Below are 14,201 nucleotides of genomic sequence, written 5' to 3'. Positions count from 1 at the left end.
AATAGTGCACACCAGATACGGGCAAAAAAAATCAAGAGTACAAATCCCATAAACCAGAAAACCACAAACCTTGTGTGAAATGGGACTGAAAGATACATGCTCATCTACTGGAAATAAGAGAAGATGAGATCATCAACAACGCTGGACATGAAGCAAGTCCTTTCTCAAACTGATGTAATTCAAGAGTCACTCCATTGGTCTCAGACAGTGATAATTAAACTGGTGTAAATTTAAATCTAGTGGGGCCAGGATTTAAACTGGCATAAATTTAGAGTAAGAGAATATCAAATCCTTAATTTAGATTTATTCTGCGCTCCCACTGGAGTAATTCCACTGACTTCAAGTGGAGTTACTCCTGATTTACACATGCTCAGAATCAAGGCCTGGAGTGTGATGTACTTGTATTCCCTGTGAACTTTTAGCTCCAGATCTCACTAACATCACAGAGGACAAAGGTGGAGCAGAATTTTAATAGAGAATTAACATCCCACACAAATTAACCAGCCTCGGATTAAACAAGCTTTCATGCAATCTTTTATTACAGCTGAGGAGCTCTTCATTAAACAAGCCAGAGAGCAGCACTAAATGAATCTGTGAATAACTATCAGCAGGAGAGCAGAAGAACAATAGAAAACAACCACCAGGAAAGTTTAATCGTCATAGGAGGCAAGGAAAGGAGCAGAGCAAGATCAAAGGTGCCAAAATAGGGTATGTCTACACTACAAAGTTAATTCGAACTAATAGCCGTTAGTTCGAATTAACTTTCATTGGCGCTACACATAGAAACCGCTTAATTCGAACTAGGTAAACCTCATTCTATGAGGACTAACGCCTAGTTCGAATTAAGTAGTTTGAATTAAGGGCTGTGTAGCCACTAATTCGAACTAGTGGGAGGCTAGCCCTTCCCAGCTTGCCCTGGTGGCCACTCTGGGCCAAGCCAGGGAAACGCTTCTGCCTCCCTCCAGGCCCTGGAGCCCATAAAGGGGCACGGTCTGGCTACGGTGTCTGTGCCAGGTGCAAGCCTTCCAGCACCCAGCCAGCAGTCCCTGAACCTGGCATGGCATGAGCCAGCCACCTGCTGCCACCCAGCCCTCTGCCTCTTCCCAGGACCAGGCTGGCAGCTCGCAGGAGCCTGTCTGGGGCCACAAGAGGTGGGCTCCCGCCTGGTCTAGTGCGGAGATTGTGGACCTCATCAAGTTTTGGGATGAGGCCTCCAATGTCCACAATCTCCGCACTAGGCACAAGAAAGTGACCGTCTACGGCTGGATAGCTGCAAGCCTGGCCACCAAAGGCCACATGCGAACCCAGGAGCAGGTTTCCATGAAAATCAAGTTGGTCCAGTGAGACCCCCAAACCTGAGCCCTGAGCTTAGAACATAAAAACATAAGAACAGCTGTACTGGGTCAGACCAAAGGTCCATCTAGCCCAGTAGCCTGTCTGCCAACAGCGGCCAACACCAGCTACCCCGGACGGGATTGACCAAAGACAATGACCAACCCATTTTGTCTTGTGCCATCCATCTCCAGCCTTCCACAAACAGAGGCCAGGGACACCATTCCTACCCCCTGGCTAATATCACTCCATGGACCCAACCTCCATGAATTTATCTAACTTCTCTTTAAACTCTGGTAGGGTATGTCTACACTACCCTCCTAGTTCGAACTAGCGGGGTAATGTAGGCATACCGCAATTGCAAATAAAGCCCGGGATTTGAATTTCCCAGGCTTCATTTGCATAAGCGGGGCACCGCCATTTTTAAATCCCCGCTCGTTCAAACCCCGTGCCGCGCGTCTACACGCAGCACGAACTAGGTAGTTCGAGCTAGGCTTCCTAGTTCGAACTACCTAGTTCATGCCGTGTGTAGCCGCGCGGCACGGGGTTCGAACCAGCGGGGATTTAAAAATGGCGGTGCCCCGCTTATGCAAATAAAGCCCGGGAAATTCAAATCCCAGGCTTTATTTGCAATTGCGGTATGCCTACATTACCCCACTAGTTCGAGCTAGCGGGATAGTGTAGACATACCCTTATAGTTCTAGCCTTCACAGCCTCCTGTGGCAAGGAGTTCCACAGGTTGACTATTTGCTTTGTGAAGAAGAACTTTCTTTTATTAGTTTGAAGCCTGCTACCCATTCATTTCATTGGTGTCGTCTAGTCCTTCTATTATGGGAACTAATGAAGAACTTTTCTTTATGCACCCTCTCCACACCACTCATGATTTTATTTACCTCTATCATATCCTCCCTCAGTCTCCTCTTTTCTGAGATGAAGAGTCCCAGTCTCTTTAGCCTCTCTTCATATGAGACCTGTTCTAAACCCCTAATCACTGTAGTTGCCCTTTTCTGAACCCTTTCCAAGGCCAAAACATCTTTTTTGAGGTGAGGAGACCACATCTGTACACAGTACTGAAGATATGGCATACCATAGTTTGAGACTTCCCCTCCTCCTTCTTCCCCTGGCTTCCCCCTTCCAGTTCCTCCTCCCAAGTTTCCCCCTCCCCTCTCCCACCCTCTCTTTTCCCCTCTTCCACCTCCTTTCCCCAGTTTCCCAGAGGTTAATCCCCCACCACCACCAGTTTTGTTAAATAAAAAGAGTTTCTATTTTTGAACACACGTGTCCTTTATTTTTTACATCAGGAAGGGGGGCTAGGGAGGGGTAAGTGGAAGGAGGTGAGGGAGGAATGGGGCATGAGCCCCCGATGGGGAGGACTGGGGTGGCTCTGCAGGCTCCTCAGGGTGGAAGCTCTCCTGCAGAGCCTCCTGGATCCTGACAGCCCCCCGATTCACCCGCCCGGATGGCAGCCTGTGGCAAGTGCAGCCGGGCTGATGGCCGAGTGCTGTGATGTGCCGAGTGTGGGCACTCAGGGCACTCCAAGACAGGACTGCTTTGCTGTCCCTCATCGAGGTAGACCAGCAAGCGGGAAACCCTGAGAACTGTCTGTCTGTCTGGGGTGGGGGTCGGGTCCCTTTAAGCACAGCCCTCGGCTAGCCTGAGGCAGCAGCTTCACACTCTAAGTCCTAACCTGATGGCCTGCCAGCTAGCCTTAACTTTGGTTCAGGGTCCACTCAATGTGGACATGCTAGTTCAAATTAGCAAAACGCTAATTCGAATTAGTTTTTAGGTCTAGATGCACTAATTTGAATTAGCTTAGTTAGAATGAACTAATTCAAATTAAGTTAGTTCGAATTAGTGCTGTAGTATAGACATACCCCCCCCCAGACTGACCTCATCTCAACAAGGGAGTATCTATCACAGGTCACACATATACGCACCCAATTCCCTTACAAAGGCATTGGTCTTTTTCGCCCTTCCTCTCTAAGCCCACTACAATGCAGTCTCACATCCCTAATAATTTCAGTCATTGACAAGCTCTTACACACAAGGGCTGTATCTAGACTGGCAAGCTTTTCCGCAAAAGCAGTTGCTTTTGCGGAAAAACTTGCCAGCTGTCTACACTGGCCTCTTGAATTTCCGCAAAAGCACTGACTTCCTACTGTCTGAAATTAGTGCTTCTTGCAGAAATACTATGCTGCTCCCGTTCGGGCAAAAGTCCTTTTGAGCAAAACTTTTACGCTAAAGGGCCAGTGTAGACAGCTCAGATTTGTTTTGTGCAAAAAAGCCCCGATCGTGAAAATGGCAATCGAGGCTTTTTTGCGGAAAAGCGCGTCTAGATTGGCACGGTTGCTTTTCCGCAAAAAGTGCTTTTGCGGAAAAAGTCCGTGCCAATCTAGACGCTCTTTTTCACAAATGCTTTTAACAGAAAACTTTTCCGTTAAAAGCATTTGCGGAAAATCATGCCAGTCTAGACGTAGCCAAGATGATTTAGGTTACAAGCTGTTGTGTTGTTAATCATTGCAAGTAGGTGCTGCATTGTAGATTGAGTTGCGATCTTGCCCAGGACCAGATGATGAAGATGCTCACCCATGCACTGAGGCCAAGGGCTTAGCGGGATTCAGAAACAGACTGAATAATGAGAATATATAGACACACTCATGAGGATTAAAAAAAACATTACAAGCACTTAGTGCTCCACTCTGACTCCAATAGAGCTACACCAGTCTGAAACGGATATAAGGGAGTGTAGGATTGGGTCCCTACAGGTCTTGACTGCCGCGTTGTGCCAACAATCACCTGAGCTGGTACAACACGGCAGCCATTTTTATTTTAATGAAGTGGGGGATATTTAAATCCCCGCTTCATTGACTATGTCAGTATGTCTAATTTACATGCCTCTGTCAGCAGAGGCATGTAGTCTAGACATAGGTCAGGAGGAAACTTTCCCTGTATGCAGGTTATCCTAAAACTGCCTTATAGGAGCTATCTTGCTTCTTCCACTGATGTATCTGATACTAATGGACGCTGCTAGAGCGGATGCTAAACAAGATGATCACCAGTCTGCCCCAGTATGACATTTCCAGTGTTCCTAAGTGTGATGTAACCAGCAGGCAGCGAAGTAGGATTTGTTTCAGGAGGTCCACGGCTTTATAACTTGGAGTGAACAAAGGCAGTTGAGGAAAGGGAAAATTTAGACTGAACAACAGGGAGAGCGCCTTCCCTGCAAGAGCTAGTGGTTGGACCTCCCTAGTCCGGCACCCTCAGGACCTGACCAGTCCCAAACTAGGGACTTTGCCGGATTAGGGAGGTCCCTTGCCACTGTCCCACCTTTCTTCCCCATTGCTGACTCCACTTCAGCCCTGGCTGGCCCCCCACTGACTCCTTATCACCTGGGCTGCCAGACAGCTCTGGCCTCACTGCCAAGGCAGGCTCTCTCCCCAACCTGACTGACTGACAGATGGTTGGCTCTAGCCCTGGCCCGCTGCCACCAGCTAGCATTGGCCCAGGCTGGGCTGCTGGCTGCTGGCCCTAGCTGGGCTGTTGGGTGCTGGCCCCAGGCCTGCTACCACTGGCCATCCTGTGACTAGGTTCCTAAACCGGGACTCTCTGGTTCAGGAACACTGATGGTCCTGCCAGACTGTGGATGTTGCCGGGCTAGAGAGTCATGGATTTGGGAAGTGAAACCTGTATTACACTGTGGTATAGCTTGTCTACTCTGCCCAGGGCCCAGATATATGCAAGATACGGTGACCTTCCATGTGGAGTACAGTCTCCTATTGGGAAAAAAAACCTACTCCGTCTCTGCTGTGTTGCATGGTGTGTCTATATGTTAGTGTAAGGACATACCTTATAGGAGGGCCCTACATGGATCCTGAGCCTGCAAAGCCATGCTGGGCATTGGTATGCAAATCAGCAGATGAACCACCTCACACTGTCTGAGAAATAGCTTTCAACATGGACATTAATGCATCAGGCAACTTTTTGGATACTAATGCACTGGGATCTCCGGGGAGAGCTCTGAGAGACTAATAGCCCAATTTTCCCATAAAGCAGGTGGGAGGTAATTTTCACTGAGTGCCTCACATTGCTGATTCCACAAATTTTATCAGCACACACCTTAGCTGGTACCTTTATGTGGGTCAAATAACTAAGCTATTACGTTTGTGAGGCCATAACGCAATCACAATGGAGATGACACCTGTAATGGGATTACATCCCAGGCAATATTTCAGCTGCTTTAGAGCTCCCTTTTGTAATCTGATACTGGTACCCTGCTGAAACTGGAATTTATTGCTGGTTCTATCAGCAATGCACTGAATTTTTCCAAAGGAAATAATCACATATTTGCTCAATAAGAAATCCATTGCTACGTGTGACATGCAGCCAGGAGACCTGAAAAGCCTGTTCCTCAGAGAGCAGCTCGAAGAGATACTATTTGTTTGGTTTCATTGCCTGTCCTCCTTTCCCCCCCAGCTCCACTCCTTCCTCATCTGACAGAGCATTTGTTACCTCTCTGCTCACTCATTCAGTCTTGTTTTCTTTCCTCGTCCCTTTTTTCTTTTAGGCTACGTCTACACTGGCACCCTTTTCCGGAAATGCTTAAAATGGAAAACTTTTCCGTTATAAGCATTTTCAGAAAAAGCGCATCTACATTGGCACTTTTTGCGGAAAAGCGTCCATGCCAACGTAGATGCGCTTTTCCGCAAAAAAGCCCCGATCGCCATTTTTGCGATCGGGGCTTTTTTGCGGAAAAGAAATCTGGGCTGTCTACACTGGCCCTTTTCCGGAACAGTTTTCTGGAAAAGGAGTTTTGCCCGAATGGGAGCAGCATAGTTTTTCCGGAAAAACACTGATGATTTTACATTAGATCGTCAGTGCTTTTCCGGAAATTCAAGGGGCCAGTGTAGACAGCTGGCAAGTTATTCCAGAAAAGCGGCTGATTTTCTGGAATAAGTGGCCTGTGTAGACACAGCCTTAGTGTTTAAAATTTACCAGAAGCTTTAATCTTTCTGCACCAGGTGGTATCTTCAGTTTTGGAAGACAATGAAAAAAGAACAGTCTATTTACAGAAGAAGCTCCACCCACTAGCTGGAGGCAACGCTAAGGCCCTATATGCGTGTGTATATAGACACACACACAGCAATATATATTCTATACTTGCATATTTACTGAGTGTGGCTCAGGTCCTTGAGGAGGGGCAGGGAGTTGTGTGTGTGTAGGAGGAAGGGCAGAGGGGCCAAAGACCCTCCTTCTCTTCCCCCTTCTCCCCCCCAAGATTTGTACCAGGGCTCCTTGCTCTTCCTCTTTTATTCCTGCTAGGGAGTGAGAGCAAAGTGCACAGATCATCCAACCCTTGTACCCCCCAGCCAGAGTAAAGAAGGTAGCAAACTTTCTCCTTGCTTCCTGATGAAAGAGAACAGCTAGCTATGTCCCCATATTAATGGGGGGGAGGGGTTACTTCAGTGCCCTCACCCTCCGTGAAGGGTACCTGGGGTAGGAGGCTCAGGACTGGACTGCAGTCGGAGGAAAGCACCCCTTTCAGCTGCCTGGTGATTGTCTCTCTTTTCTGCATTGTTTCTGAGAAGCAATCCCATTTTAGGACATCCCATTTCTCCAGCACAGCCAAACCCTGCCCTTGCTCTACGCTATGATAAGGCTGCATACCAAATTGTGTGGCCCTAGCTCTTACCGTTTATAGGTTTTTTGATTCTGGACATCCAACACTCCAGTCATCTGAAGAAGTGGGCTGTGCCCACGGAAGCTCATGACACCATCGACATGTTTTGTAAGTCGTTAAAGTGCTACCAGACTATTAGTTATTTTTAAAGTTTATCCTATACAAACTAACATTCCACGAGGTGTAACAGTTAACTCGAACTAAGGACTTAGTTCGAGTTAACGTTTGACTGCTGCGTGTAGCCGCGGGCAGTTAGTTCGGACGAAGGGGATTTAAAAATGGCGCCCAGACGGGAAGATGCAAATAAAGCCCGGGATATTTAAATCCCGGGCTTCATTTGCAACTTCGAATGCCTACATTAGCCTCCCTCGTTCGAACTAGGGGGCTAGTGTAGACATACCCTAATACACTGCAAGATTTACCCAGTGTAGCTCAGGTCCTTAACTCAAATAAGTTTTCTTTTTCTTCATTTAAATCTCGGGTGGTGCTGGCAGATGAGGGGTTCAGGATGCAGGCTGGCCCAGGAGAGAGGACAACCCCAGCTCTCTCTCACCACAGCAGCTTGGGGCCAGGTGAGATGCACTTGTCCATGCCTGTGGCAGCTGCAGTGGTCACAGCTGGGGGAGAGGGAGGATGCATGTCCCCTGGTTGGGAAACAGAGAGACACACAGATAAACTGACAAGATATATAGTAGATAGCTGTGCCTTTTTCCACCTCTGGCTCAGTGGGGTTATTGCAGTCTTGGTCCCCATCTCTGGCCCCTGGCTGCCCTTCTGTGGTCATTTTATAGCAGTGGTCTCCAGCCTTCTTCAGCATGAGATCACTTTTTGAATTTAAGTGCAATCCAAGATCTACCTCAAACATAAATACCCTTGCCCTGCCTCCCTCCCGCCCCTTCTCCAAGGCCCTGCCTTTGCTCACTCCATCTTCCCTCTTGCCCATCCTCACTCACTTTCATCAGGCTGGGGTGCAGGCTCTGGTGTTGGATTAAGGGATCTGGGGTGTGAGAAGGGCACTGAGCTGCTCTTGGGGCAGACAGATGGGATGTAGGAGGGGGTTCTAGGTTCAGGCTCTGGTACTGCGGCTAGATGCAGGGGTGCTCGGGGCAGGGGTTTAGGGTGCATGAGGGGGTTCATGACTGGGGGTGGGAGTTCAGGATGTGGGCTCCAGCTGGGCCCTGCTTACTTCAGGTGGCTCCTGGGTGGTGGTGCAGTGGGCTAAGGCAGGTTCACCCCTTCCCTGGCCCTGCATCACTCCCTAAAGTAGCCAGCAAACTCCATCCCAAGTCCAATTGTGCCCCCTCTCTGCTCTGTGGAGATAGAATACAGAGTGGGAGGGGGCATCTTGACATCAGCACTCCTCCTCACCCTCCCCTGCCATGCACAGGAGGCTCCCAAGGGGGAGGGGTAGCTCCAAAGCAAAGGGCAGGAGATGCACAGCAGTGGGAGGAGGAGCAGCTGAAGTGCAGGCACTTGATACCCACGTAGCCAAAGGTGTCACAATCACCTCTTGGATGCTCTAAGATCTACCAGTAGATCCCAATCTACGGGTTGGTGACCACTGTTCTACAGTACAACTCCCTCCTATCAGACCCCTCCCTTTCCATTTTAGGAGAAAATCGAATTCCAGGCATATCCCATTGTCTTCCAGACCTTGCTTTAAGTTATGGTAAGAGGAAGCTGTCTGCCAAGTTTAGTGGTCCTAGTTCTTACCATTTAGGAGGAGTTCTTGAACAAAAGAGATTCACAGATGGGAGAGACAGATCTAGTAAGATTAACGCACTGGTTATGTTCGCAGTCAGGTCTGGGTTAGTGATGGGGTGTTGCTATAGAAGCCAAGATCACTTTGCTTTTAGTTTGGCCAGTCTCATTTTTCTTTGTGTTTGTATTTCACTGCTGACGTTCAGAGAGGCTGAGAATAGCACAGCGCTCCACTTGAAGCCAGTGGGAGCTGTGGATGCTTGGCAGCTCTGAAAAGCAGGCCTGCCAAGTCTGTGTTACAGGTCTCCTATTTGCTTTCATTTGATCTCTAATCAAATATTAGAATAAACACCACATATGCCTCGTGTGTCGCACATGATCCTGAATAGAGAGCTGTTCCTAGCCCTTCCCAAGGCAGAAAGATGTGTGGTTACCTACCCACTGCAGGAGTGTCTAATAAAAGCTCACAAACCGGCTATTTATATCCACGCAGGAACAAAAATAGACTCACCGTGACAGAGTGGCACACAGTGGTTCTCTCTCCATCCATGCAATAAGAGGCAGGTTCCTGCCAGCCCAGGTGCTGTGCTAATGCGGTAACATGAAACATGGATCCTATTAGCTGCTGCTTTCCAGGACAATGTGACTTTCTCCTGATGCGCCCTCTTGTCCTATCTGTATTTACTTATGCAGCAACTCCATCTATAAACCAGCCACTTGTATTTTATTGAGTTTGGCACCCAATTCAGAGCTGCCCCTTGATGTTTCTTGCTGTGAAGAGGCAGCTCCAGGTGCTGCTCCCTAGTTCTCTGTATCCTTAATTTCTCCAGGCACAGCTACAAACACAGCTGTTTCTACTGTACTTGGAAACCATTGTAGGATTTTAAGTCCTTCTGTTATAAAAAAAAAACTAAGCTATGCTAAAATGCACAGACTGTTTATGGTTTCACTTTCAGGACTGGGACTCAGGACCCCCGAGTTCCATTCTAACTCACCAGTGGCTCTGAGATAAGGCACTGTCTCAGTTTCCCAAACTCCTGTAGTCAGCCCCCCTTCTCTGCAGTCCACTCTGGGATTAGTAGCAGCTTGCTACCATTTTGTCACAAAGCAGATGCAAAACAGTAGCAGCTTGCTACTAATCCCCCTTCTCTGCAGTCCGCTCTGGGACTGAATACAGGAGTTTGGGAAACTGAGGCAGTGCCTTAGTTCAGAACCACCTGGTGAGTTAGAATGGAACCCAGGGGTCCTGAGCCCCAGCCCTGAAACTCCAGCTACCCTGCTCCCAGCACCATCCTCATAGCTCTCACTGCACAACAGCTTTGAGCAGCATGGGCCCCCCCCCGGCAGCCTGACTGAATGCCCTATTGTGCTGCCGGCCAGGAGTCCCCTATGGGAAGTGCCTCCTGGCCAGGGCTGGCATCCCCTTCTGCACCCCAACCTTCTGCCTCAAGTCAGAGCACTCCTCTGGACCCAAACTTCCTCCCAGATCCTGCCCCGCTTCCTACACCGCACCCCAGGTCAGAATCCCCTCCTACATCTGGACTCCCTCTCAGACCCCGCACTCCCTCCTGTACCCCAGCCTAGAGTTCCCTCCAGTACCCAATCTCCATCCCAGACCCCACAATAGAAAAGTGTGGCCCGTCACCACTTACCAACATTGTGGTCCCCAACTGCAAAATGTATTGTCCACACCCACTCTATAAGCATTCACACCTCCCAGGTGGAAACAATGCCATTGAGCTAGGTCAAGTACTTAGGCCTTTCCTCTAGGTGTCCCAGGAAAGTCAGAAATAGGCAGGTTGTCCTGGACACTGCAGGATTGTTAAGTATTTAGTTTGTCATTCAAGATGACTCCCAGATCCTTGTCTGCAGGAGTCCTGCCTAGTCTGTCATTTTCATTTTGTATTTGTACAATTGTTTTTTTTACAGTCATAAGCATGACTGTACTTTTCATTTGTCCTACTGAATTGCATCCTAGTTAATTCAGACCATTTCTCAAGATCATTTTGAATTCTAAATTGTTCTCCAAAATTCTTGCAACTCCTCTCTACATGGTATAATCTGCAAACTTTACAAGTGTACTCTCTATGCCATTATCCAAATCATTTCTGAGAACACTGAGAGGTACTCTACTTGCTATGTCTTTCTAGATTCACAGTCAACTCTTGATAACTTCTGAGTATGCTTTCCCAACTAGCTGTGCACCTGCACATCATTTAGGTTGCACATAGTCGGTTCATCTAAATGATTTTTCTCTAGTTTTTTTTTATGAAGTCACCTGAAATAGTATCAATATTAAAATCAAGATACATCATATCTACTTCTGCCCTGCACACAAAGCTTGTTACCCTTTCAAAAGGATATTAAGTTGATTTGACATCATGATTTCTTCTTGACAAATTCCTGTTGACTGTTACTTATCACCCTTATTTTCTCCTAGATACTTACAAACTGATTTATTATTTGCTGTATTATTTTTCCATGTACCAAAGTTAAGCTGTCTGGTCTACAATTCCCTGGGTTGTTCTTATTCTCCTTTTTATAGATATAGTATATTTGGCCTTTCAGTCTTCTAGGATCTCTCCCATCCCCCAGAAGTTCTCAAATAATCACTAAGGGTACTTCTACACTGCATGACTATTTCAGGATATTGGAGGGTATGTCTACACTACCCTCCTAGTTCAAACTAGGAGGGTAATGTATGCATACCGCACTTGCTAATGAAGCCCGGGATTTGAATTTCCCGGGCTTCATTAGCATAAGCGGGGAGCCGCCATTTTTAAATCCCCGCTGCTTCGAACCCCGTGTAGCGCGGCTACACGGGGCTCGAACTAGGTAGTTCGGACTAGGGTGCCTATTCCGAACTACCGGTACACCTCGTTTCACGAGGAGTAACGGTAGTTCGGAATAGGCACCTAGTCCGAACTACCTAGTTCGAGCCCCGTGTAGCCGCGCTACACAGGGTTCGAAGCAGGGGGGGATTTAAAAATGAAATTCAAATCCCGGGCTTCATTAGCAAGTGCGGTATGCATACATTACCCCGCTAGTTCGAACTAGCGGGGTAGTGTAGACATACCCGGAGATATCCCAAAAGAGCTACCTTGTGTCTACACAAGCTGCCCAAATGTCTACACTTGTGTCTACACAAGTGCTATTTCGACATCCCAGTAAATCTTGTTGCACAAGGGTTAAGGGAGGACTTGAAGTATCTTGTTATTTCAAAATTTGGCACTGTATAGATGCACCACATTTAAAAATAGATTCAAAATAAGATAGGCAATTTGTGTAGCGCAAATTGCCTCTCTTATTTTGAATTTAGGGTGCTGTGTAGATGCACCCTCAGTGCTCCAGGATCTCTTTATCAAGTTCCTTAAATACAGTAGGATATGTTTCATTAGCCCTGTCAATGAGAAAACATCTAACATGTCTAGGAAATTCTTAACTTGGTCTTTCCTTATCTGAGCTTTAAATCCTACCCCATTTACACTGAGGTTTGCTATATTAGTCATACAATCTCTGCTATCTTTTGATGAAAGCTAAAAGAAAAAAAAGGGACTTAATGACATAATTCAAGTGTTTTGCTAATGTTCTCTCTCACTCTCTCCTCATTGAGTAATGTGTATACAAGTCCTTGGTCTCCCTCTTCTTATGTATTTATAAAAAAAAAATTTGTTACTTAATTCCCTAGCTAGTTTAATCTTGTTTTATGCCTTTGCCTTTCTAATTTTGTCCCTACATGCTCGTGGTTTGGGGGTTTTTGTTTTTTTGTTTTTTTGTTTTTAATTTTCATCCTTTGTAATTTGACCTAGTTTCCACTTTGAGCACAACTCTACTGAATTTCAGGTCATTGAAGTTCTTCTGGTCAAGCCAGAAGGGAAGTATGGTAATGGACTATCTTTCCTATGCCTTGAAAGAGTTTGCTCATGCTCTTAATCATGTCTCTTTACAAAACTGCCAACTCGCAAAAGTTCCCCCTTAGACTTTTGCTCCCCTCGGATCAATATTGTCTTTTACTTGATTGATTCTCTAAAACAGAAGAAAGGCGCCCCCATCCCAATTGGGTGTTTCATTGGATGATGCTAATTTTAAACAGAATTTTTAAATATCCCCAGCTAACCACTAGGGCTAATGATTTTAGCATTCAGATCAATAGTCCTTTGAAAACAAATTGAAGTGAACTTAGTGCACCACTTTTTCCCTTGAATTAAGTCCCTGGAGAGCCATACAGTCTATCCTCCAAACTGATACATCATAGGCAAGTCGGTCAGCACCCCCTTAACACTGTTATACCAATGGAACCTTGGAAAGATCTAAAGAGAAGAAAGAGTTGATGTTCTGGGCCCTTTCAATCTTTTAGCTTCTCTGCAGTGGATGTCAATTAGCAGCAATTGTGATGTGGACATCTGTGAGGTAGTAAATCAATGAATGGTGCTTTTGAACACACCACCAGGTAGAACAAAGTGTTTCATTTCCTCGGAAGAAAAAAAAATCTCATTCAGTTAGGTCACCATTACAAGTATGAACCTGTGTCACTGCACCAAATTACACAGTTTAAAAAAAACCCCACCATCTGTTCAATGGATGCATTTTTACAGAGGCTGTAAAGTAGCAATGTGCCAGGGGAGTCTGTACCTTTAAGGGCAGTGAGACCTAGGGGTCAGCCCACCCCTGTTCCATGTCCTGGTTCTAAGATTTCAGGTCTTGTGTATGCAAGGATCTAGGAAATAAGAGATATGGGGAGAGATGAAGCAGACCCAGAAATAAATAGTATTACGGGGGAAAAAAATCCTTTCTTTAAGGGCCCAGGACCAGGAGCCTTGCAGAGTAGGTGTTTGGTACCAGGATGTGGGCAGTAGTGCCTATTTGTCAGTCAGCAGCCAGGGGCCAGAGCCAAGGGTCACAACCAGAGTCAGGAACCAAGAGTCAGACCCAGAACCAAAGGCCAGGTACCAGAGCTAAGTCAGGAATAGGAGCAATGAGTCAGAATTGGGTTACCTGGAGAGAGGCAGGAGTAGGGCCGAATACGAGGCAGGCAACGGTCTGGGAAGAAGTGGACACTGTCATAGCCACAGGCAAATGTATTGAGCAGTTGGCAAATTACTTCTGCAGCTGGGGTGAAGATGACGTTAGTCAGTCAGGTGGGGCGTTCTGTCAGCCCGTCTATCTGAGGCAACCCAGCTGTGCTTATTAGGCTGTCAGGGACTGAGCATGTGCAGCCAAGGGCCTTAATCCTGAGAATGGACAGGGATAGGCTCCCCCTTTCCTAGCCAGTTGGGATGACCACTATGTATGCTACCTCCGTCCTCAGTGTAAATGCAATCCAAAAGATTTTGGTGTCAGAACCTAGGCAGTTCAGTTACTGCGTATCTTGCTGTGGGTGGCTAAAAAGCCCAATACTTGAGCAGGAGTCTTAGGCCACATCTGCACTGGCCAGAGGATTGATCTCTGGTGCAGCATTCAATTTAGTGGGTCTAGTAAAGACCTGCTAAAT

Source organism: Pelodiscus sinensis, chromosome 2, assembly GCF_052426305.1.
Source record: "Pelodiscus sinensis isolate ZL-2025 chromosome 2, ASM5242630v1, whole genome shotgun sequence".
Classification (NCBI taxonomy): domain Eukaryota; kingdom Metazoa; phylum Chordata; order Testudines; family Trionychidae; genus Pelodiscus; species Pelodiscus sinensis.
The sequence above is the reverse complement of the archived record's forward strand: the minus strand, read 5'-3'. Positions refer to the sequence as shown.